Genomic DNA, 24,308 nt, shown 5'->3' with positions numbered 1-24,308 from the left:
ATGATAACGTTCAAAAACATGTTTTTATTAACCTCTATAAGATAGTTATTAACTTGTTAAAGTGACATATGCAACATTGGTTAATAATGCAACAATCGGATAGAAGATGGAGAAAGACAATATGCTATGGGGTTTCTAACCTTGATAATAACTTCTGTATTGTGTCACAGAATTGCAGATTTCGCTCCACAAAGTCAAAGGTAAGAATGTGTTTGCAGAAGCAACAAAGGTGCATCACCTCATTGAATACATGGTCAACTTATGATTCTGCCTTGTTGGAATCATCCTCAAAATTGTGGCTTTCCTTAACAAGTGCGAAATGTTTAAAAGTTTAGTAAACCATGAGAGGCTATAGTAGGTAGATTGATCCAAAGGCACACTGTCTAATGTGTCCAACTGACATAACCAAGATGTTAGCCTTGTGTTCCCGAACCTCATGCTAAGAAGTTGAATTATGTGGCATGCATATATACACCCTATGGATAAACAACGATATATATATAACCTTGCCAACATTATATGACACCACCATGATCATCTGTATAGAAAAGTACATTATTATCTTCATCCTGGCAGGGTAGAAATAGTTAAAGAAAGTGAAACTAAACCTGCAGTTTCTTAAAACATTCATATGTTACCTGTCCAACCCATCACCAAATCTAAGCCTTGAACATGCTAGCAAGGAAAGCCTCTTAAGAGCTCTCGTGGGAGAATGTTCGCAGTTACCAATTGCAATTTGTGCTAATCACATGTTTGACAGATTACCAGTAAGACATTTGGTTCACAAAAAGCAATGAACACCACCTTTTCTAAAATGTTTGGATATGAATGAAGTGATGATAATGTTTGGTCAAATGTGGGAAGTAGAAATGGAACACGATTTGGTCACTGTAGCTAGTATGATATTGGCATACTAATTCAAAATCTAGAAGTTCGGTAGAAATGACTTACTCTTGTAAATGCATGAGAGTGGTGCACAATCAAACATAGCGATAAGGACACGACAACACTGTGGCTTCAAGATAATGAGAGGCTTGAATCAAAGGGAATTATAATAATTTATTGTCAGGTTCATGGACAAGTTATGGAGGATGTAGACACTACCTAAGATCGCTCTTGACTTGCTTGACATAATGCATAAATAGAAAGGTGGTGAATGTGAACAAAGCATGTAGAGTATTAGCAAAATGCTCGATGAAATGAAATGCTCATAGATTTGGAAGCTTCACTCATTAAGTCATTCAAATTCAGATCAACATCATTATTTTCTTTGGCAATCGGCAACCTACTGGGGCATCATTAATGTTATGCGGATCCATGAGTAAATGATAGGCTGGACATGACCCAATTCATGTGAATGTTTAATATAAAATATGGTGACCTTCAGTCCAATGTAATGTTGGCAGATCTTTTCGATTGAATGGTTGGTTTGTCACTTTGAAGCCGAAAATAAAGAGTGCAATATGGGGTTGAAGATATTCAGAAAGATTGATAATCAATCATGAGGTACAAGTATCAAAGGATGAATTATGCTCCTATTTTAAGAAGTACGCTTCTAGATATCGGTGATGCCATTTTAGGAAGCATTTGCTTCAAGATTTCTGGTCATCTCTTGTGAATGAAGAAAGGACCCCATTAGCCAGAAAGATATTAGAAAGTGGCTTGGCTCGAGTAGGCGGACATCCCATTTCGGTACAGTGCCTAGACTTAGTATTGGAGTGCATGAAGACTTATAATCCCAACATTAGAGAAGTTATTTCATAGAACAATGAAGTAATTGTCCATCTAGATCCTGCTTCTATTGCTACTATTTTTTGATTGCCTACTAGGATGCAATATGCCAACATCAATTTGAGAACCGCCAAGGAGTATTTTACTGCCAATCAAACCCAATGTTTAAATACTGTGGTGAGGTCATGGTTCTTGCAACCCAGAAGAGGAAAATCTCAATTAGGAAAATCTATTCACAGATCATTGCTAAAAGAAGAAGTGGCAAAGATGGTAACTCTATTGAGTAGGATCGTTGGTCTTCGAGATTCACATGAGTTTGAAGGTTGGATGTTCCTATTTATCAATATGGTTTGTGAAGGAAAGCAATATATTGATTGGGCTGAAATTATCAGCGACTCACTGCATAGACAACTCATGGGACTTCAAGAAAATGACTACTTTTAAATGACTTCATATCTTTTCTATGCTATTGCAAGTACCAAAAGTTGGCCAGGACTTAACCGGTAGGGTATTTATGATGATACAACCATTATTTATAATCATCTTCCTCAAATTCAATATGATAACAGCCTGCACCATTTTAGAAGAGTGAATGATGCATTCACAATGCTAACTATTAGGGAGATTCAAGGGAATACTGGACTTAGAATTTGACCGAAAGCAGCAATGAAAATACAAAAATATGGAAGTGTTTTCATACAATTCTTGAAGTTTACTTATATTAGGTTAGCTGCCTATGATGGGTATCCACTAATGCTACCTAGATTTGTTGATGATAAACTAGTCTTAATTGAAATATGCAGGCAAATTAGTCAAATCAATAAACTTTGCAGGAATAGGAGGATAGATGAAATAGATTTTCCTATCGGCATCAGATATTATAGTTGTGATACTGCATCAGATGCCAGGAACATTGAAAGATCTATTTCCACAATAAATTTGCATCCATACACGATGCGTTTCCCTTATGATAGTAAGGGCTATGTAGTGAATGAGTTAAAGTTAAATCCCAGTCTTGGTCACTTCCCAGCTCTAGAAGACTTTTGGGAGGATTGTGAAAATGATTTTGAAGTTAGGAAGAGAGATTGGATGCGGCTTAGAGTACGACAGGTGATAGACTTCAAGTTGGACATTGATGTGACACACTAATACATTTGGCATCGATTTGCGACGGCTATGTGTCGCAATTACGACATAAATGTGTTGCCACTATGATAGTAATAGACATCATTTTTTTTTAGTCACAAACTATGACGTCTATCCTATACCGTTGCAATTAAAATGCCTATCTGTCACTATGCAACCACTTTATTGTGACATCAACCCCGTCACAATTCTTGTGGCCGACGTCGCAATTGCGACGACAATTGCCGTCGCAGCTACAACAACCCTGTCACAATTCTTCTGGAGGATGTCACAATTGTGACAGACATCTTGGCAATTACGACGGCAGATGGTGTCGCCGCTACAACAACCTCGTTGCAATGCTAGCGGTTGACGTCGCAATTGCGACAGGTACAAAGTAAAACATTTTTTTTTTCCTCGGTTGAATCCTAATAGCAATATCACAAGTACCTAGTACTCTAGGTGTTGCATACCTTTGTTTTTGTATCCACTATTTTAGAATCTTTACAAACACTTAAAGTTTCAAGAATGATCTAGGTACAACATGGTGAGACATATTTTCATATTATATATATCCTAGATCCACATAACTTCATTCCAATTGCATCATTGCATCACTTTCAGATTGAATAGGAATGCCTTAATAGTAGCTAATACATTTCCATACATATATTATTCCAAAAGCAACCTCAATGATATGTGTAGGACTATAAAAGTTCTAATTTTTGAATAATTGTGCACATAGATACACCGCAAACATTTATGCTAATATACAAGAGTTGTTCAAATAAAAATATAATTTTGACTTCATCAAGAATACACAAAATTATATTTGTGTCATATCCAAACTAAGTCTTTAATAATTTATTATGAACATGGCACTGAGAAAACATTGGTAACAAAGGTTTCTTCTGATGTGCAGTTGTTATCCTAGACTGAAATAGGATTTTTAAATATAGCTGGAGAGATTGCTTTGTCAACAGGCCTAATAATTTGGTTGACATCGATGAAACCCATCAGACAACGTTTCTTTGAATTCTTCTACTACACTCACCACCTGTATTTGATATTCATTGTCTTCTTTCCACTACATGTTGGAGATATGGCATTCTCTCTTGCACTACCTGGAATTTTCCTTTTTCTTCTTGACCATTATCTCTGATTTCTCCAGTCACAAAAAATTGTACATGTTATATATGCCAGAAAACTGTCTTCAAGCATAGTACAACTGGCTATTGCAAAGCACCCAAGTAAGTATACATGCCTTATTAAACTCAAATTGTTTATGTACAAATAAAATAAGGTGGACTTTGAGTGGAAAAGATACAAATAAAAAAACGTTTAGTTTCAATTTATATTTATCTTGCATAAGCACTTTTATTCATGAACCAAATCATTTTAAGGCTCATAGATTGCAAAGTAAGGAATCCATTATTCTGTGTTTCTATGAACTGAGTTACGTGCATTTATATCAGATTCTCATTCACATCGAACTATGTTATTCTAACAAAATTTTTAAGCATATTTGAAGAGATTTTATACCCCCTTGAACCTTAGGAGTTCACGGGTCATTCATTTAACTTATGTTGATTATTTTCACATCATTTGACAAAAGGCTCATTCAGACAAATTAAGATAGTTTTTGAAAAGCTGTCAGAGTATTAGTATGTCTATTTTCAACTTTTGATGTTTTTAAAGGATTTTGAGATTGTTTCTCGTCTTAATATTTTTGTTCTGTGTTAACTATCATTACAGGTTTGTCCAATTCTTTAGGGAATAAGGTAGAGTTTCAATCTGATCTTTAAATGTTTTTTGATTATTGGGAGACCAAGGATGGTTAGGAACTTTCTGATATTGTTCTATTTGAAGTTTTGATCTACCAGTAAATGTAATCGCCAGCCACAATTTATAATTTCATTTACATACCTAAAACTTATAATTTTGTATACCTTATTTATACAACATTTTATTGTCATATGCATATGAATATGAGAAGATCAACAAGTCTACTATGGAAACACAAGTTAAGTATATAAAATGTAAATGAGTCAAGATACTCTTTGGCTAAGAAACTTCTATACATGCAGGGCTGGTGTATAACTCTATGAGTGTTATTCTTTTGAACCTTCCTTTTATATCGTGTTCAAAATGACATCCTTTCAGCATTGTTTCTACTTCAAGCATTGACTCAGACCAATTCTCTATACTAATCAAGTGCCAACGAGGATGGACCAAAAAGCTTGACAACTTCACGGAATGTATAAACTCTGTGGAGAGACCTTCACATCTTCAAGCAGCTATTGAAGGTCCTTATGGTCCAGCTTCTAGTGACTTCTTAAGCATCAAATTATCTATTCAGTTTTATTATTATATGGTAAGACCGTTAGATTATCATGGTGAGAAAACATAAGCTGCAACATATATTATATTGTGCATATATTTGGGCATTAGTCGACTTAAATCAAGACACAAGATATGCTTAAAAGGTGCTGATACAATTAAAAAGCCTTGATAACTCCTACAACTAGTTACTCAAGAGAAAATACTATAACTTGACCAGGGACCATTACAATTTTTTTCAAAAATGTTGAAAATACGCCTTATTCATCCAACATAAAATATAAAATATGTAATCTCAATTATGTTCGTCTGTGCAGGTATGAAGCATTGGTACTGATCGATGGAGGGAGTGGAATAGCCCCAATACTGAGCATTTTATCAGAAACATTTCATCGACATAACATTAACAATGGAAACCATGTTCCCAGGGAAGTCCTACTCATATACTCAGTCAAAAAAGCTGAAGATCTGTGTGTCCTAAATCTAATATCTCCCTCAACTATCTGCCCAAATTATTCTAGGCTTGTGAAAGTAGAGGTTCAAGCATATGTAACTCAGGCAGAAACCCTAGATACTGAAATGGGAAAGCTAGATGTAGAGAGAATACCTTCACCTACTGAAATGTTTTTTAACAATGACCACAGCAAAGGAGGAAAAATCTCTAAGGCAAATACATGTATGGGTTCTCTACATTCTATAACAAGCACAAACAATACTTTATGGCATGCAACAATAATTGCTTCTTCATTGTTAGGATATCTTATATTGAGCATCTGTCATGCCCAAACTACGAGGGCAAAAACACACAAACTATTATTATGATTTTTTTAATATTTTTAATATTTTTTATACTTAATAATTATTATAATACTCACATTTGATAAGTTTTGCGATCACAGTTTAAGTAAAGGTTCTCTACGTTACGTCTTAAGATTTTAAACATGAAGACGATAACATTGTTAAAATTTTGAAACTTTCGTTATTAGATTAATATCGATAAAATTATGATATTACATTAACTTATAATGATATGCAATAAAAATTACTTAAATAACAATGTACATGAATTCGGATTTAAAATTACTTGCAATATCAAATTAATCAAACCTACATTAAAACTTATTTAAATAGCCAATTAATGGATAAATTTAATCTACTTAATGGTAAAATAAAACAATTAGATTACATTTAAATTAAAACTAACTAAATTAGTATTTACAAAATTAAACATAACTATGTAACTAAAAATTATTAACAATTAACAACAGAAGTCCTTAACAAAACATAAAATAACCTTAAAACTTTATTAAATTAAACTAATTATACTTTAACAATATATAGAAAAAACTAGACTAAACTAACCTGCTAAAAAATTAAATAACTTAAAACTAAAGATAAACTATACTAATTAAAATTAACTCTAAACTAAACTAAGCCATATTTTAAATTACTAACTACATTGAATCTAAAATTACATTTAAATTTAATACTACTCTCAACAAACTAAACTAACATAATATCCTAACACAACTATAAAACTACTAACTAAACCTACCTACTAACTAACACCTAACCCCTAGAAAACACATACACTAACTACTCCTCACATCCTACCCTACTTCCATGTCAAATCGACCCCAAAATGGAGCGCTTACCTAAGACCAAGGGAGAATAACATAGCAAAGTTAAACACCATGTACTTTAAACTTTCCTGCCAAAAAATCTGATGCCAACCCATCACCCTAAACATTCTTACCACAAGTACGTGAGCGCTTCAGAGCGCTTCCCAAGTACACTGACCTGCGTCAGTGATAGTCCCTTCCCCCACACTCACATGTCTTGGGTGAAAACCGAGATGGCCGCCCAAGGAGAAAAGCAAACTTGCTTTAAAAACTTAACAAATTTAAACACTAAACTCTAATACCAAAGTCAGCGTGAGTTATGAAAGGGCAGGGGTGAATGACATCATCCTCATGATGAAAAAAGACTTTGATAAATTAAAACCCCCCCCTTTCTATCAAATCTCAAACTGACGCCCAAGGGGAAAGCTAGACATTGATGACATAAAGTTTCTTAGGTAAGTTAGGATATTTGTTATATTGGAATTTTTTTTTCTTAAATTTCTTTGTTTCTTCCATTATTATATTTAGTTTAAAACAAACAATATTCACAAAACAATAAGATAATAAGAGAATCTAATAGATTCTCTGTCTCAAGGGGGAGCATTTAAATTGCTCCCCATACAAAATCCAGAGAGTTTTTTGCTCTCTTGGCACATTTTTTTTTTTTTTGTCTTATATTTTTCTAAGTAAGAATTTTGAAGTTGATTATTAAGTAGGAGGGGGTTATATATATATATTTCTAAGGTAAATCTATGAAGACTACTTACAAATTAATAAATCAAGAGATTTAATTATCCATATAAACCACAATGCAAGAATTGATCTAATTCCAATAATCACAGAATTGAACTTTCCTTCTTAATACACTTTCTTATCACATCTAAAATAGATTAACCAAGGACTAAATTTGTCATTCAATTCACACCAAATTTCATGTAGGAGCATTCACAGATCATACTTTGATCAATATCCTTCCATCACTTATACAAGGGAGTAGAATTGAATGGATTTAAACATGGTGTTAATAATCTTGTCACAATAATACTTGATTAGTTTGATCTTCTAAATAACTTAGATTAAACTAAATCAACCTTAACCATTATCCTTTCCCCAACATAGTTTTTCACATATATCATACAAGGACTACTAGAAAAATTTGCTTAATTAAAATCATACCATCATAATTCCATCATATTTTGATATGCATCCATTCAATTTAAAATTTACGATTAAATCACATGACAAGCAATTATACTTAACACCAATTTTATTGGCCAACCTGATTCAAAGGCTCAACCGGGAAAGAATCAGGAAGAAAACTCGGCTTCGTTGCCAATCCAACAAAGTTTTGAGATACAACTTACATAGGATTCAATCCTGAATTACAACACTTAAATGAAATTTCCGTCATGACCCTCAACAAGGTTTCCACATCCAATTTTGCAATACATTTCTAGAACCATGGAGGGAACAAAATCTGATCAGGTGACAACCAAGCATAACCAAGAGACAATCAAACAAGCATAATCATACATGGTTTACACAATAGGATTCACAATGAATTAAAACTAGGAAAAGGTGGATTCTTCCAACCAGGAGAAGTCAAGCACAACACCAAACAGATGCCAAATCAGGGCTATATACCAAGAACTTCCGTTCTTCCATTTCAACATACCAGAACCATACCAAGTTTGTGCTGACAGGTAGGGGCCCATAACACCCTACCCTTACTCCCTCTTCTCATCCTGAGAAGAGACTCTACACTGGATGGAGTCTGACTAAACAGACCTTTCCCAAAATTGGTCACTTCTGCCCTCTCCAAGGGTGAGTAATACCAAAACACCCATGCAAGAAAAATCTCAAAATTGCAACATAAACATGAAAGGAAATCAACCAAAAATAACATGGTTTCCAAAGCTTCCCAACATACCCACAAACATACAAACATTGAAACAATAGCAAGGTAGCATAAGCATGAAACAAGAATGAAATCTGAACAAGGGAGATGAGAATTCCAACCTTCACAAAGAGGTAATGGCAATGCACAAGTTTGAGTAGAGTTTCCACTTCCTTCCTTCAACCTTCAAAAGCTTCTCTCTATATGTAGAGATTGGGTAACAACCTCCACTAGTCCAACAAAGGCCTCTAAAATAAGCCTCAAACTCAACCACCAAAGGGGATCAATAACTTCTCCCACCCACTAGAAATTCTAGAAACTCCTAACTCTACCCTCACTATGGTTAGACACTAAAAGGAGGTGGGGTAAGACAACTCATGATAACCACAAGCAATTTTCGCACAAAGGCAAAAAGGGACTTTTTGAGTGATCTCCAAAGTCAACAAAAGGGGCTTAGGGGTTGGAAAAGACCCCTAACCCATACCCATACCCCTTGGGTATAATTATTCCATGATTTAAAGCCTTAGAAAAAGGTTTAGAGCCAAACAAAAGCTAGGAAATAAATTAAGACCAACCAACAATTCTAACAATGCAGATTAAGCACTAATCTGGATTAGGGATGACTAACCCCAATTAAGAACTCAATTAGCAAACTGACACTAACTTACACTTAGGTCCAAAGGTAACACAACTAACCCTAATTCGACATACTGAAGAACATAACCAATTTACGAGTGTCAAGCGACACTAAAAGAACATAATTACGAGACATTCACATTTACTGATCACATAAGGATACATACATACATCTCAATTTAAAATACTTGAACTACGAACAACAAGGTTTCCAAAATTAACACATAGAGATCAGTTCTATTCCTCTGTCGGTTTCCTGGGCTAAAATATCTGCACACTCATTGCACACATCAGTAGTCCCAAAAATCACATGTACATATATACGTATCAGAAATTTACATAAATTGAAACATACATCAATCAGGGTTTCTTTCATCCTACTTAATTCTTAACCAATTAAAATATCCTGAACCAAAATATCAATCCTACATTACTGATTTCATCAACATACATATATATGAAACATTAAATGACAATCATCAAATATATCTGAAAATAACATCACACAACATGAAATAGTAAAGTATGTTCTAAGCATCAGATAATGTCTCGACATCTCGAGTCGTGAGTATCAAAATGATAAAGTAACAACTAAGGCTATAAAGGGTCGGGGCGAGGCCTCACAACATCGTACTAAATCACTTCTATATATACCCATTGGATAACAACACTTACACTGTGTTCCCATGGTGGGCCAGAGGACTTATCACATTTATGTGCATGAGATTGGTGATTGTGATCTTTGGAGGCTTAGTTTATATGGTTTGGAAAAGAGTTCAAACCAAGAAAGTCCACAAGTCAACACAGGAGATGTATGAGATGCAGTCAAGAGGCAATATAGGGGAGCAGCAAAGCGACACCATTTTAAGTGGATGCAGTATCCATTATCATCAACAACCTAATCTTCAAAGTAACTTCATTTCTTGTGTAATTAAAAAAGATTTTGTCCCTTATGGATCTGCTATGGAAATCATGGAAGGATGCCACTTGATTATTTTTTCACCATCTATAACTAAGCAAAGCGACTGGCTGTGCCAAAACTTGGACTAGGGGCAATTAAAAAATTTTATACCGGGCTTACATGGGTCTAGCACTAAGCTATAAAGAATTCATGAAACACACAATATATTTTATATTTTATATTTTTTAATTTTATCTATCTAAAAATGTCAGAAAAGTGCAAAACCATACATGCTTTCTAATTTCTAGTAGAAAAGTAGGAGTTTCCGTTGCAAGTCAAATTGTGATATTGCTATTAGGATTCAACCATGTAGTTTTTGGGTCAAATTCAATGATCCATGTTTCATGAGTAATGGTTCACAAGAGCCCATCTCTCATGAGAATGAATGGGGCACTCAAAATTCATTGCACTCACTGACCCATGAATGGAACACCTGGATGCAATGAGTGCGAAGTGTTCCATTCACTCTCATGAGAGATGGGCTCTTCTGAACCACTACTCATGAAACATGGGCTAATGTGTTTGACCTAATAACTACACACTTGAATCCTGATAGCAATATCACAAGTATCTAGTACTCCATGTGTTGCATACCTTTGTTTTTGTATCCACTACTTTATATGTCTCTATTATGAACTAAAACATTCTTGTAGTTTTCTTGACCCAAATACTTATAATTCTTCTTTGTGATTGGCATGTCAAAGTAGAAGACATCATTCAAAAATTTGGTCTGGAAATGGATGGAAAAACTGTGGGTGTTATAGTGTGTGGACCCGAAAGTATGCAAGAAAGTGTAGCATCAACCTGTAGGAGTCACACTTCCTTATGGGGTTTCAAATCCTCTGCTGCACTGGATTTTCACTCCATCAGTTACACTCTCTAGTCAAGTCTTCTCACAAGATTTGAAGTCCTGCCCGCTTTTCTTTCTCAAATGCACCTGTGTATGCAAAAATAAATAAATACTGTGAACATTCACCATACTTCATGAATTTTCCTATATCATGTCCAATAATTCATAGACCCCACACAGTATTTTCCTCTTTATCAAACTCTATAGTTTGCCTGAGTACTATGTAACTTTTATGTAATGAATTTAATAAGAATGATATACTTTGAGACATTTTGGAGGTTTTAACTTTTTTCTTTGTCTAACTTTTCCTTATGGTATCAGCTAAGCATTCTCACAAATGTATCGAGAATTAAAAATAAAAAGAAATTTCAAGATTATGGAAGATTTTGGATGATGTCAAAATACTAAGAATAGGTGCCAATTATTTGGATAAATATGTAATAAATTTTTATGTTCACAACATTAGAAAAAAATTAAACACATAAACAAGGGACACATATCTCCTTTCCCTCTGTACAAACATTTGATAATAACAATAATGTGTATTCCATATCTATTTTTAATTGGATTAAGAAGAAAAGTTAACAACATTGTTATAGCAGAATTATAGTAGCATCATGAACAAAATAACTATAGCAACAACATTGCAACAAGAGGAGAAACGCCCAAAGGGAACTAAGAGCCAAGGTAAAAAGGATAAGCCTCGAACTAAAAGTATCAATAAAGGTGAGGAAGGAAGGACTATAGGTAACAAACAAGATACTCTAAAGGATAATGTCACAAAGAGGGAATTAAGGAAGGATGGGGATCTTCCTAATAAAAAATAAGGAAGAATTGTAGGATGCCCAAGATTGTGAATTGGATAAACATATGGCGAATTTGCCTAATGTGGACTAGAATGTTGGTGAGTTTGAAGGAAGGCTTTGATGTTGTGGGGGAAAAGGGTTTAGTTGGGGGTCCAAAAGACACTAGGATTGAAGAAATTAATACTGAGCAGGCTAACTATGTCATTGATGTTCCTAATAATATGGCTAGGAAGGTACGAGAGGGAAATCTTGAATTTCTTCACAAAACTAAATTATGGGCTAATATTTCCCTAATGGTTGATCGTGGGATTTATAATGAGGTGAATTTTTTGAAAAGGACAACTAGGAATTTGTAGGCTAGTCTAGAGAAAGAGAAAAATAAAAGGATGGAACTGGAAGCAAGGTTGGTGACATGTAAACTTTTGGATTATGAGACCAAACTTCGCTAGCTTATAAAAAATAGTGAGTAGAATATGAATATGGTGACTTCTAGTCTCTATGCTACTACTGCTATTCTAGGTAAGAGAAGTTTGAAAGAAATTGTGTCCCCTTCTAGTATCTCTTTCAGTGGTGGTCCTAGTAAGTGTACTGGGTTGAGCACAAAGAAGGCAATTGAGGTAGCTCCTAGTTCGATTGCAAAGGACTTTATTGAAGAAGTGGATAGCCTTGGGAGGAACTTGGCTAAGGTTGTGAAAGAGCTAGCCTAGTGTTGTGTTGCTTCTTTTTGTCTTTTTGATCTAGGAATAGTGGATTTCTATGACCATGTGAAATGGAAGAGACCTGGAATGGGAGTTTTAGCAATCTCACACAAGAACAAAGTCAAAAACAATTTGTTAAATATTCTTCTTCCCCACAAAAGGGGTAACATGGGGTTGGAATGAGGAAATTCAAACAGTTCACTTGCTACCAGTCTATAGTTAAGAAGTTCCTACCTCATCTACAGTGGCAATAAGCATTTGTCCATACCTGCCCTTATTGCCACTGTAGAAATTTTAAAAAATAGTATACTTTTCTACTTGGATAAGGAAAATTGAGCATGAAGATAATACTTACCTTACCCATAATATTGCGCTGTCAATTTATTCCCACCCATTCATAAGTTTTCCCATCAAAATAGCACACAATTTTCATACTTGCCCATATACCTTCACAAGAAAAAATAATAATGACATTAGGACTAGATTTGTATACTACTTAAACAATCCATGATACAAAAAAGTGGAAATCAAAGTAAGGTTTGCGATTTTTTTTGAAGATTGAACTCTCCAATTTAGGCTAAGTTACAATGAGGTGAGACACTGAGTATGACATTTGTGGCCCTGATTATATTATTCATAAGCTTTCTTGTCTTTTCCACATTCCATGAGCATTCTATATTATTTTTCACAACCCATTTTATTAACTCATTATGCGAATAAAAAATTGATTATTAACTAACTATTTATTTGTGTGCATTTGATGTTTCGGTACAATGAACTAAATGTGATGACACTAAATACAAATTTATTTCAATTAGTATTTTATTATTTTACGAATATCCATGACTTGATATCTTGTTAGTCTAAATCTTTTCCATAGGTCCTCCTATTCAAATAATTTATAAATAAGATTGGTAAAATTGATTGTGTTTTGCAAATCATATATAGGCAATATTTTAATTATTTCTATTGACTTGAATTATGATCTTTTGATTTTGACATTGTCTAACTACAATCTATTGGCATGAGATGGATGCTGGTCAATCTTTTTCCCCTCTCACTTGTTGAGTTAGGAATCATCTGGAAAAGGGAGGCTGATCATGATAGTGAGGAAATTGTACTGTAAATTTTAAGAACTTGTACACATGCATCAATCGTAAGTTGATTGTATGATAATGCAGGGTAGACACGCAAAGGTTTTCTCAAGTTTTATGACAAGTATCTGTACTCTCATTGCATTTCTATCGTTGCATGAGATCCAATGAAACATAGGGACTCATTGTTTCCCTAGTTAATTATGATAATCGTATCATTGGTGATAACACAGTCCCAAGACAGTGCTGAGATCCCAAGGATGCAATAAAAAAGCTACAAGTTTAGAACTTCATGATAGTTCAAAGCATGAAGCCTTAGATGCATAGGACAATAGTCTAAACATAGGACAAAATAGATAAATATTTAGTATCTTATTGAGCTTCACTTTGTTTCGAGAATAGTTTAATATCTCTACTAAATAGGGCCAACCATGTGAAGGTGGAAGCTCATTTGGCCCCACCCCCCTCCCCCTAACATCACTCTACATTCCCCGTTAACATCTAACATTCATTCATTCTTTCAACCATTAATTAAATGTAACATTCAATCAATATTACATGATAAAATTCAATCAATATCACATGATAACATTCATTAACACATTAGATTCCTTAACATGCAACATTCATCAATATTTTGCATTAACACATAATTCATGAACATTCATTAGCACATAATTAAATTCATTGAGACATAAAATTCAGTCATTATCAATTAAGGTATGTAGATGAAAATCATTTCTTTTTTTTCTTTCTATTTCTTTTTTCTATGTAATCTCTAAGAGGAGCATCAATGTCATGATCAATTCCCCCCTCATCAGTTGTTCTGTTCTTTATTCTTGATGATCTCAAATTCCTATGCTATTGCAAAGGGGGGTCCTCTGCAATAACAAATAAAAGAGTTAAATTAAAAATAATTTATTATAATTGTTACAAGTATTTAATTATTTTAAATAACATAATTGTGGCACTCTTTACTTGATCTGACCACATAATTTTGTCTGGACTCAACGTCAACACGTTCATGAACATCGACCCCTCGATCCTCTATAGTTGCTATACAAAATGTTACATTAATCCAAACACCAATTGCAATTACATATAAAAAATTTAATAGCAAATGTATACCTCCACCACTGGGATGCACATCATGCGAACCTTTAGCATCCACAGATTGTATAGAAGGATTGTCAGGCTGCATTCCAACATCCTACGCATTGTTATCATTGCTTGCTTAAAACAGATATACTCACTTTATATTGGAACTTAACATCAAATAGAATAATTGGTAAAGTATTCAATTTGAAATAAATTTCATTTAGCTTATTTACCTGTGGCTAAGATGCGTCATTATTAGAACCTTCCACATTGATTTCAGCTCATAGCCATTCAGCCATGGCTCCATAGCCTTGTTGGAAGCCAATTCTCTTATCCTCTTCTGTGAGGCATCTCTTGAACTCTTAGCCCTACATTTTTGCGTGGTATGGTGAATTTTACTTGCATTGTTTCATCAACAAATGGAGGGTAGTTAAATTATCAAAAGGAAATGGTAAATAGTTAGCAGGGTTTCCAACCCTTGTTACACCTTATTTTGGTCATGTTGGAGTTGTTCTAAACTATCTTTGGTGTGTGGGAGTCCTAGAGGATCCAATTGCACTCTTGGTTGGGTGTGTAGAATAAAGGTCAAGTGCTGCAATCTACCCTGTGACTAGTAACAACAAGTTTGCCTTAGACTTGATTTGTTTTGGGTTGATGTTTGTTTTGGTTTCCATTTATGTTAGAGGGTTGGAGTTGTCCAAAACACTTGGTGTCAAGGTTGGGTGTATGAGGCCTTGAATGGTACAAGGGAGAAGTAACTAGTATGTAGCCTTATGTGATGAGTTGGGTCCATGAATTAAAGGAGTAGTTGTAACAGCAGATTAGTTTCTTGTTTGAAGGTGAATCAAGCCTTGAATGTTCTTGTGGAGAACAGAGGATTGGGGTGATAACTTGAATTTCTTAGTTGTTCCAAGGTGCTAGGAGTTTGTTGGTGCTGCCAAAGTGTGTTACTCTACATCATATATTGGTGTGGAGGAACATTGAGATCCAAGTTGAGGATCAAGAGCATAGACAAGCTAGTCTATCCTAGCATTTCCCATCACATTATATAAAAAAATTGATACAATTTTTCATTTACTAATACTTGCAACTCATGCTTGAAGTTTCAAAAAACCACCAGAGCCGAGCTTGTGTGTCCTGTGCTTTTATAGTCTTGCCTTTGTTGCCTTTGATGTGTCAGGCAATCTATGAAAAGTTTGAAATATGTTAGATAGTATAAATATAGAGGTTAATTAGCACATAATTACATTCTCAATAGTATCACATACCTAACTGTACTCTCTATTGGTGTAATATTATTTTTCTTTTCAGCTTTATACTTTCCATCCAAAATCAGAGCTTGCCACTTAGCCTTAGGAACATAGGGCAGACGCTCATACCTAGGGTTATCCTATAAATTTTTTCTGTACTGGTCCCTAATATACTTTAAACATAAACCAGCTTTTTCAAGGAGCTTGTTTCTCTCGAATGCACGAGGTCCAAAGAGTTGGGTCATGCTCTTTATAAGATCATCCTTCAACGATTTGTCTTGGTTATTCCACCTTTTAAGTAAAAAAAACATGTTAGACTCATAAATGATGTGAAGCTACCTTTAATATAGTTCAAGAAATGGATGAAAAGGAAAACTATTCTAGCAATGATATGAAATCAAAATACTGGTTTGGGGTTTTAGTTAGGATATGATGTTCCACCAGGTACGCAGGGTGGGCCCGAATATTCGCAAACACTCATCACCAAGTTTTCTCCAAAAAACATCATTCCCTACAAAACAATCATGGGATCATTAGTCGATGAAGAGTGATCAAAAATTAAATTACTATTATATCACTATAGAATAATAATAACTTTAAACTACCTGGAACTTTGGCTACTTTTAATGGAATGCCTTCATTGTCGTTGATGATCAATATGACATCCTTCACCATTCCCGTACTAGGAACACAGGAACATCCAGGAAATGATGCTGTAGCTCCTATTGCAAAAAGTTTCATAAGTTTCATAAGTCTTTGTCACGAAGTATAAAAGAACAAATGATAATTGATGTTAAAAAGTTGTAAAAAAAAATTGTTTGTTGCTGTCATAAGAGAGAAAAAGAGGGATTTGTGTACTAGTAGATGGTGCAACAGTCGATGGCTGTAAGCTACATGTTGTCGACTCAACAGTCGGAAAGAGATTTGTAGTTGTTGTGGATGGAGGCGACGTCGTCATAGGATACAATTGATTTGAAGCTGAAGAATAAAATTGTTAGAGCATGCATAAATATAGAATGCGTGGACTAGCATGGACAAGATTGTTAGAGCATTAAAAAAAGGATTGTTCGAGCATGTATTTTTAATGATTATGATCATTCCTATATATATTCAGTGGAAAACACAAGTGGGGAATGGAACATGTGATCTACCTGAACCACCTGTAGCACCCTCATCATGGGAACGGGGCTTGAAATCACGCAAAAAACTCTGTAAAGACAACGCATCCATATTTTAATTAATGCCGTAAAATAGCATAACATAAAAACCATTATTGAACTCTTGTTATAATTAAAAAATTTATTAATACTTATTTTTAAGGTTTTAGAGGTGTGCAATAATTCAAATCCCCTATCTTTTATTTCTTGAATAGTAGGCTTTATGGTTGCCAAATGTATAATTTCTCTACCAATTTTCTTTAGCACCTTTTTAATCGAACCGATCGGGTCATCGATCTCTGCTAAATCAATATAGAAAGGGTCCTCCTTAAGGGGGGCCTGCTGATTAGGGACTACAGGTTCCTTTCCCTCCCTCTGACCACTGGCCCTCTGTGACAACAATAGTATTAGTATTATCAAAATTACTCTAAAAAAATGAAGAAAACAACATTAAAAAAATAACATTTTGCTTCTATCTAGTTTGCACAATTACAATGAGTTTTACTTGCTCATGTGTAGATGAGCCAGGAACATCGCTAGCATCCCCTCCAAGTGGTTGCTCCATATTGTGTCCCTGTGTCAAAGATCAAGTATAAAAATGTTAGCCAAAAATTTATTGACTAAATGGTATGTTGGAGTCATTGATTAGAAGTTGGTTTAATAGTATGTACCACCCCCATGATAGTAGCCTCGTTTGTATCTATGTAGTTCAAATTGTAATCAATAAGAAGCTTTTCCCCTGCACGTATTAATTTTATCGCACAGATGAATACATGATTTCCCTCGTGGGCCTCAAATATGCAATTGGGTTGCTTTATAGTTGACCCAGGTCATGTACTATTTATAAAACCCGCAATATTCCCTATTGCTTTTAGCCTTCCATCAATGTATATAGCCATTCTTTTACTTTGATTATTGTCTTGCTGTTGTATATAATTTTTCGAGAGGGCATACCTACGCATACTTTTTTTATATTGAACAATATGCATCCAAATTTTGTAATCGTAACATGGTCCAACATACTCCATCAATTTAGAAACTTTTTGGTAAGACACCTTTATGACGTCTATAGAAAATAGGCCCAAACCATGTAATGATAATGGTGCCATGTGATATATTTTCTCGTTAACACAAAAATTAGTGTTTATTGGAGGAAGTTCCTTAGGTACCCAATGTTTCTGTAGATGTTGGTACCTCAAGGGCACCTCAATGTTGCCTTCTGTCTCATCATCATAAGAACATGACCTCCCTTGAGCAAGGAAAAATTTCATGCATTTATTGATTTTTCTTCTAGTCCTTTGACCTCTAGTTAATCTCCCTGTTCTAGATAAACTGCATGTCTCACTTTCCTCTTCTATTCCTATATTTCCCTCACTCGAGGAAGACACTTCTGACAAATACCTATTTGCTAGTACTTGCAAATGGGAGAGATCTTAGAAGACATCAGTCTTACTATTGATAAGTGTATTAAATAGACTATTTATAAGGAGTATTGACTTATACCTATCGATCCATGGGACTGTGCAGGATGATCCTGAAAGGGGTTCAGTTTCCTGCAAATGTAATTCAATTATCATGAGCATAATCACATAATAATCATACTCACATCCATCATAAGAATCACATAAAAATTAAAAACATTGAAAGGTACATAATATAACACTTAAATCAGGCTCACATTATAAGCCTACTAGGGAAGTAGGCCTAGTGAAGGGCTAAAACTGGGTTTTTGTATCAGCTGATGAGTTGTGGGCTTAGTCACCTTGGGGACATGCTATTTGAAGTTTTTTGATGTGTGTGGAGGTGGAGGAAACACCTAGTTAAGGTGAAGTCAAGTTTGGCACCTATTGAGGCATTGTGAGCATTTGATAGTTTGTTGATTAGATTGCTTGGATGAATCCATTGGATGGATTGAGGGACATTCATGGGATTATTCCAAAGATGTAGAACCTAAGGTGGCATAAGGATTTGGTGTGCACTCTAATAGGTTATGGAGTTGGCTTGGATTAAGGAGAGAGATCTTATGAAGATGCTTGGTTGGTGTTGTGAGAACACTATGGAAGTCCCTCTTGTTATGAATGACTGCAAGTCCACCTAGGGTCTCTGCATCACCTATAGAGGCAGAATTATTAACCAAGAATTTGGGTAAGCACTTATATTATGTTTTCCTTATGAATTCTAGGTACAACTCCCTTTTATAGATATTTAATGAATTCCCTTTTCTAAACTAAACACTTACAAATGCTTTTGACCTGAAAGAAAATAAGGCTCAATACATTCATGCATCAATATGTGTTTTAAATAGTTTTATTTAATTAATTTAGATTAATAGTTAATTTAGATTAGCAATATTCTATTTGTAGTTGAAACTTGTAGCTTTTAAATAGATAATGAATAAACTATGTAACCATAAAAGACAAATATATTTCTATGAAGAAATGAATATTAAATAGATTAAGGATTGATGGCATACATCTAAATTTCATCATCATCATCCTCGTTGTCATCATCATCATCATCATAATCATCCTCCTCATCATCATCGTCATCGTCATCGTCATCATCATCATCATCCTCACCATCATCATTGTCATCGTAATTTTTGTCGTCATCATCATCCTCAACATCAACATCATCTTCATCATCATTGTCATCATCATCTTCTTCTTCTTTGTGAAAATTTGTGTCAAGAACATCATCCAATAATTATCGATTGTGATCACCATCTACATCATATTCTACTTCTTCGATATCTTCTTCTTCCATCACATTATACTTTATTGGCTTTCCTCTCAGTTCATGTCTAACAACAAATGACCAACCTAATTTATGTGGAACCTCTGAGTAAAATATCTACTCACATTAGCTTGAAAGAACATAGGGCTTATCCCCAACTGGCTCAAACGACCTTGTATTAGCCATTGTAAATCCATTATCATGTTCAATAATAGTTCTATTAGGATCATTTGGATTAAGTCGTAGCCTGTACCATTTGACAACGAAGAGTACTAATTCGAAGGAACTAAAGTCACACTCAAGTATATCATCCAAAAAGCCATAATATCAATTTTTAGACTCTCAAGGATGTAAGTCATTTCTAGATGAAATATTAGTCACTTGAAAGATTGCAGTTATTCCTGAATCACAAGTTTTCTTCGTGTCATCCAACACTTTGACACAAATTTTTTTACCATTACAGAACATAGCCTTGTGGTGTTTAACTTACAATAATATGTGAAACATGTCAAAATTATTGTATCGTGAGTTGATAAACATACGGGTGATTAATAAATTTGTATGTACCTGGAAATCTCTTGAACCATGTTCTAAATCTATTTCCCTTTGCGTAACATTGGAATCTCCATTAAGATGAGCTTCTTTAACCAATGAGGATACACCTTCCCATGTTAATGTGCAATCGGAATGTTGACATTGTTCAATCCATACCATCATCCAATCAAGATTGTTTGCAATATGCAAATGTAGTGCATCCCACTCTCGAGCACCTGTACAAAAAAAAAATAGACAACTTACAACTGATTTATTTTGAAGATTAAGAAATAATTTATTACAATAATATCTTATAATTTATTACCTCTCACTTTCCTCAATATACCTTTCCCAATCAAGTACTCCCCTTCTAATTTTTGAAAAGGCTTGAGATCCCAAATGCGATCTACATGGATATTTGATGCAAACTTAGGAAGATGTTCAATAATGTACACCATAGTCTGGTATACCATATATCCCTCTACCATAGAACCCTCAGGATGTGCTCTTTTTCGAACCAAAACCTTCAAAGATTTCAAGTGCCTCTCAACCATCCACATTGACCTAGTGTGTACAGGTCCACAAAATTCAATCTCCTCAACTAGGTGTATGAGGTAGTGTTCCCGTGCATTGAAAAAAGTTGGAGGTAGACACTTTTGCATTTGACACAGTAAATGAGGAATTCTTCTCTTCCAATAGTTTATATCATCTTTATGGATTTATTTAAATAAAAACCACCTACATTAAACGATTCAAGTCACAAAAAATATATAGATACGAGACTTTACAAAATAATATACAATAGATTACATAGCAAGAAAAACAAATCACGAATATAATAAATATATACAACAAATTGAATAGATATTACTGCTTACCTCATGTGTTTTCCAAGATCATATATCACTTGTTTGATGTTATTGTTGAAGTGCTCTGGGAGAGATAGAGGAAGCACATACTGCAGTAATTATAAACCAATCATTTCATTATTTTCTAACATAACATAACGAACAATACACGTAGTTTATGAATATATTGTAAATACAGAAGAACATAACTTACCTTGATGATAGTATTCCAATCATGCATTTTGAGCCCTAGCCCAAATTCACTTTTTTTTGATATGAGATTGTTTATGTTCGTAGAAAATCCTGTGGGAAATCAAATTTTTCGTATGACTTCTTTTATGGCATCACTTTGCTGCTCCGTTAATAACCAAGGAAGGGCACTTATATTAATATGATCTTTGTTGCTATTTGAGTGAATGAAATTCTTGAATGCATGATTGGATTCATGAATGTCATTACAAATTTTGACAATTTTTTCTTTATCACGCCTTCCATCCAATATTTTCCACAATGTCTCTATTATATTCTTTCCAATATGCATAGTATCAAACAAATGCACAATTTGTAACTGCTCGTAGTAGGGAAACCTACTAAATTGTCTGGGATAGCTTTTTAGTCCCTTTGGAAGGTTGTCAGTACTACCTTGATGACCTTCACGATCATCAATTACACAATTAGTAAACAAACATCAAAATAGAAATATATAAATTACAAACATAAACCATTAGGTGGAATGGCATTACCTCGATGATTAATTCTATTATATTCCAACTTCCATAGGCGAGGTGTCATTCTTCGTGGCTTTGATGTAGTCTCTTCTATCCCATTGAAAATATGTTTTTCCGTACATCGATACTTATGATTCCTGTGGAGGAAGTGTCTACACTCATCAAACACCTGCTTTCCTAAACTTTTTGAATGACAAGATTTCATCTTTGGACCACAAATTGGACATGCAAATTTTCCCTTTTTTTTGAAGGCCTTCAAGATAATGATATAATTGGATTATTAAATATGTTGATTTTTATAATTAGAATTATCGTGCGCAACTTGAATTCACTATAACATACCACAAAAATGTGTTAGCCCTGGGGCATCATGTATTGTCCATGCAAGTATTGCATGGAATTGAAATTGTTTTTGTCCTATTGGTCTAGACATGTCATACATAGTGACATAGTTCCATAACTCCACCAACTCATCTATAAGAGGCTCAATATATACATTCATATCTTTTACTTGATATTTACCTACTTGAATGAACAGTAACATTACATAATTATTGTGACCGTTTTACTGCAAGATTTGTAAGTACATGTAAATTAATAACTACAAATGATAAGATACATGGAACAATCATTTTCAACATAATGTGCTCCCTCTTTATTGACATCCACGGAGGAATGTTATTGTTGATAACAAAAATAGGCCACACCGAGTAAATAGATCTCATCTCTCCCACTAGATTGACACCGTCCGGTGCCAATGAAAGCCTGAGATTACGAGGTCCTTCTTTGAAGTGTTGCCACTTTTACTCTATGTGCATAAATTTTGAACCATCCGTAGGGATTCAAATAATGTCATCTCGACTTCTATTGCGTGCATGATAGTCCATAAATTGAGCCAAGCTACTACACCTGAATAATTTTCACATCCGTGGAGTAACGGGGATGTAACAAAGAACCTTTTGAGGCACCTTTTTTGTTAGTCAATCTGTTCGATATCTACTTGTATCACATACATGGAATTGTGTTGCAAATTCATGTTCTTTATAATATATAATATGATCATTGGGACAAGCATGTATTGCTTCATACTCCATTCCAATATCTTTCATAACAACAGATAATTCTCGACATGAGTGAGGTAGAATATTTGATGGTGGTAATAGAAACTCGCCTATCAATCTATAGCAAAAAATATAAGTTGTTAATATAAATAATATTAGTGGTACATTATTCACCCTTTGTTAACTATAAAGACATATATGACATACCTTAACATACGTGACATTGTTATGTTGGATAAACCATTCATAACCTTCAAGTTCAACAACAACAATACAACAGAGAGAAGAGTTGTTTGGGAGTATTTGTATAGGGGCTCGTATGCCTTCTCAAGTAGAGGTACATTAAGGCTATCATCATGTGTCATGGATCAATGTATTTATACCATCATCTTCAATTGTATTTTCTGGCGCATGATCATCATCTTCCATGGGATCATTATCTTCACCTTGGATATTCGCACCTCCATGTTCCTCCACTTCAAAAATTGTATTCTTTGGATTTTTGTGGTTCATATCATGTACTTCCCTAGGGAGATCAACCTATATAAAATTGATTAACATAAATAAACTATGATAATCAACTCATCATCAAGTGATTTCATATGTATATAAATTGTTAAAATGATATAATGACCAACTTACCAGTGGATGATAGTCATGTCCCCCTTCAATGTGACCATTCTCCCTACAATGTCTCTTAACTGTTTTGATTAGCAGTCTTCTACGGTTTAAGCCCTTACAAATTTTGCAAGGACAATAACATTTTCCATCACCTTTTCTTTTCAAGTTAGACCACAATCTAGCAATTGTCTCCCTATTTTTTTCTTCACTTATATTATCTGACATGATCATTCTTCGCAAGAAGCAAAAATTGAGCTATAAAAACTTCGATCTACAACTTTCACAAACTAAGAAAAATTGTCAAAAGTACACAAATATTCATAGACCTAGCTAAATACTTTAATATTTTAAAAATACTTTCTTTGACTTTATTCCTAAGACATTTAACCCAATCACCTTTTATAACATTCAGTCAATTGCTCTAGGAAAATTTGTGGATAAGATTATTTGTAAAACTTTGACCAACCGCTTGAAGGTCTTATTTCAAGAGATCTTATAACATTAAGCCACTAAAA

The 24,308-nt window shown here is 34.3% G+C and overlaps 1 pseudogene; it reads left to right on the top strand.

The window, feature by feature from the left end:
• Positions 1–86: 86 nt before the first annotated feature.
• LOC149544752 (ferric reduction oxidase 2-like) lies at positions 87–11,195 on the top strand (annotated as a pseudogene).
• Positions 11,196–24,308: the final 13,113 nt, after the last annotated feature.

This window comes from Cupressus sempervirens, chromosome 8 (genome assembly GCF_028749045.1).
Source record: "Cupressus sempervirens isolate cs-2001-9-10 chromosome 8, ASM2874904v1, whole genome shotgun sequence".
NCBI classification, from domain to species: Eukaryota; Viridiplantae; Streptophyta; class Pinopsida; order Cupressales; family Cupressaceae; genus Cupressus; species Cupressus sempervirens.
This window is presented reverse-complemented; position numbering and strand designations above follow the sequence as displayed.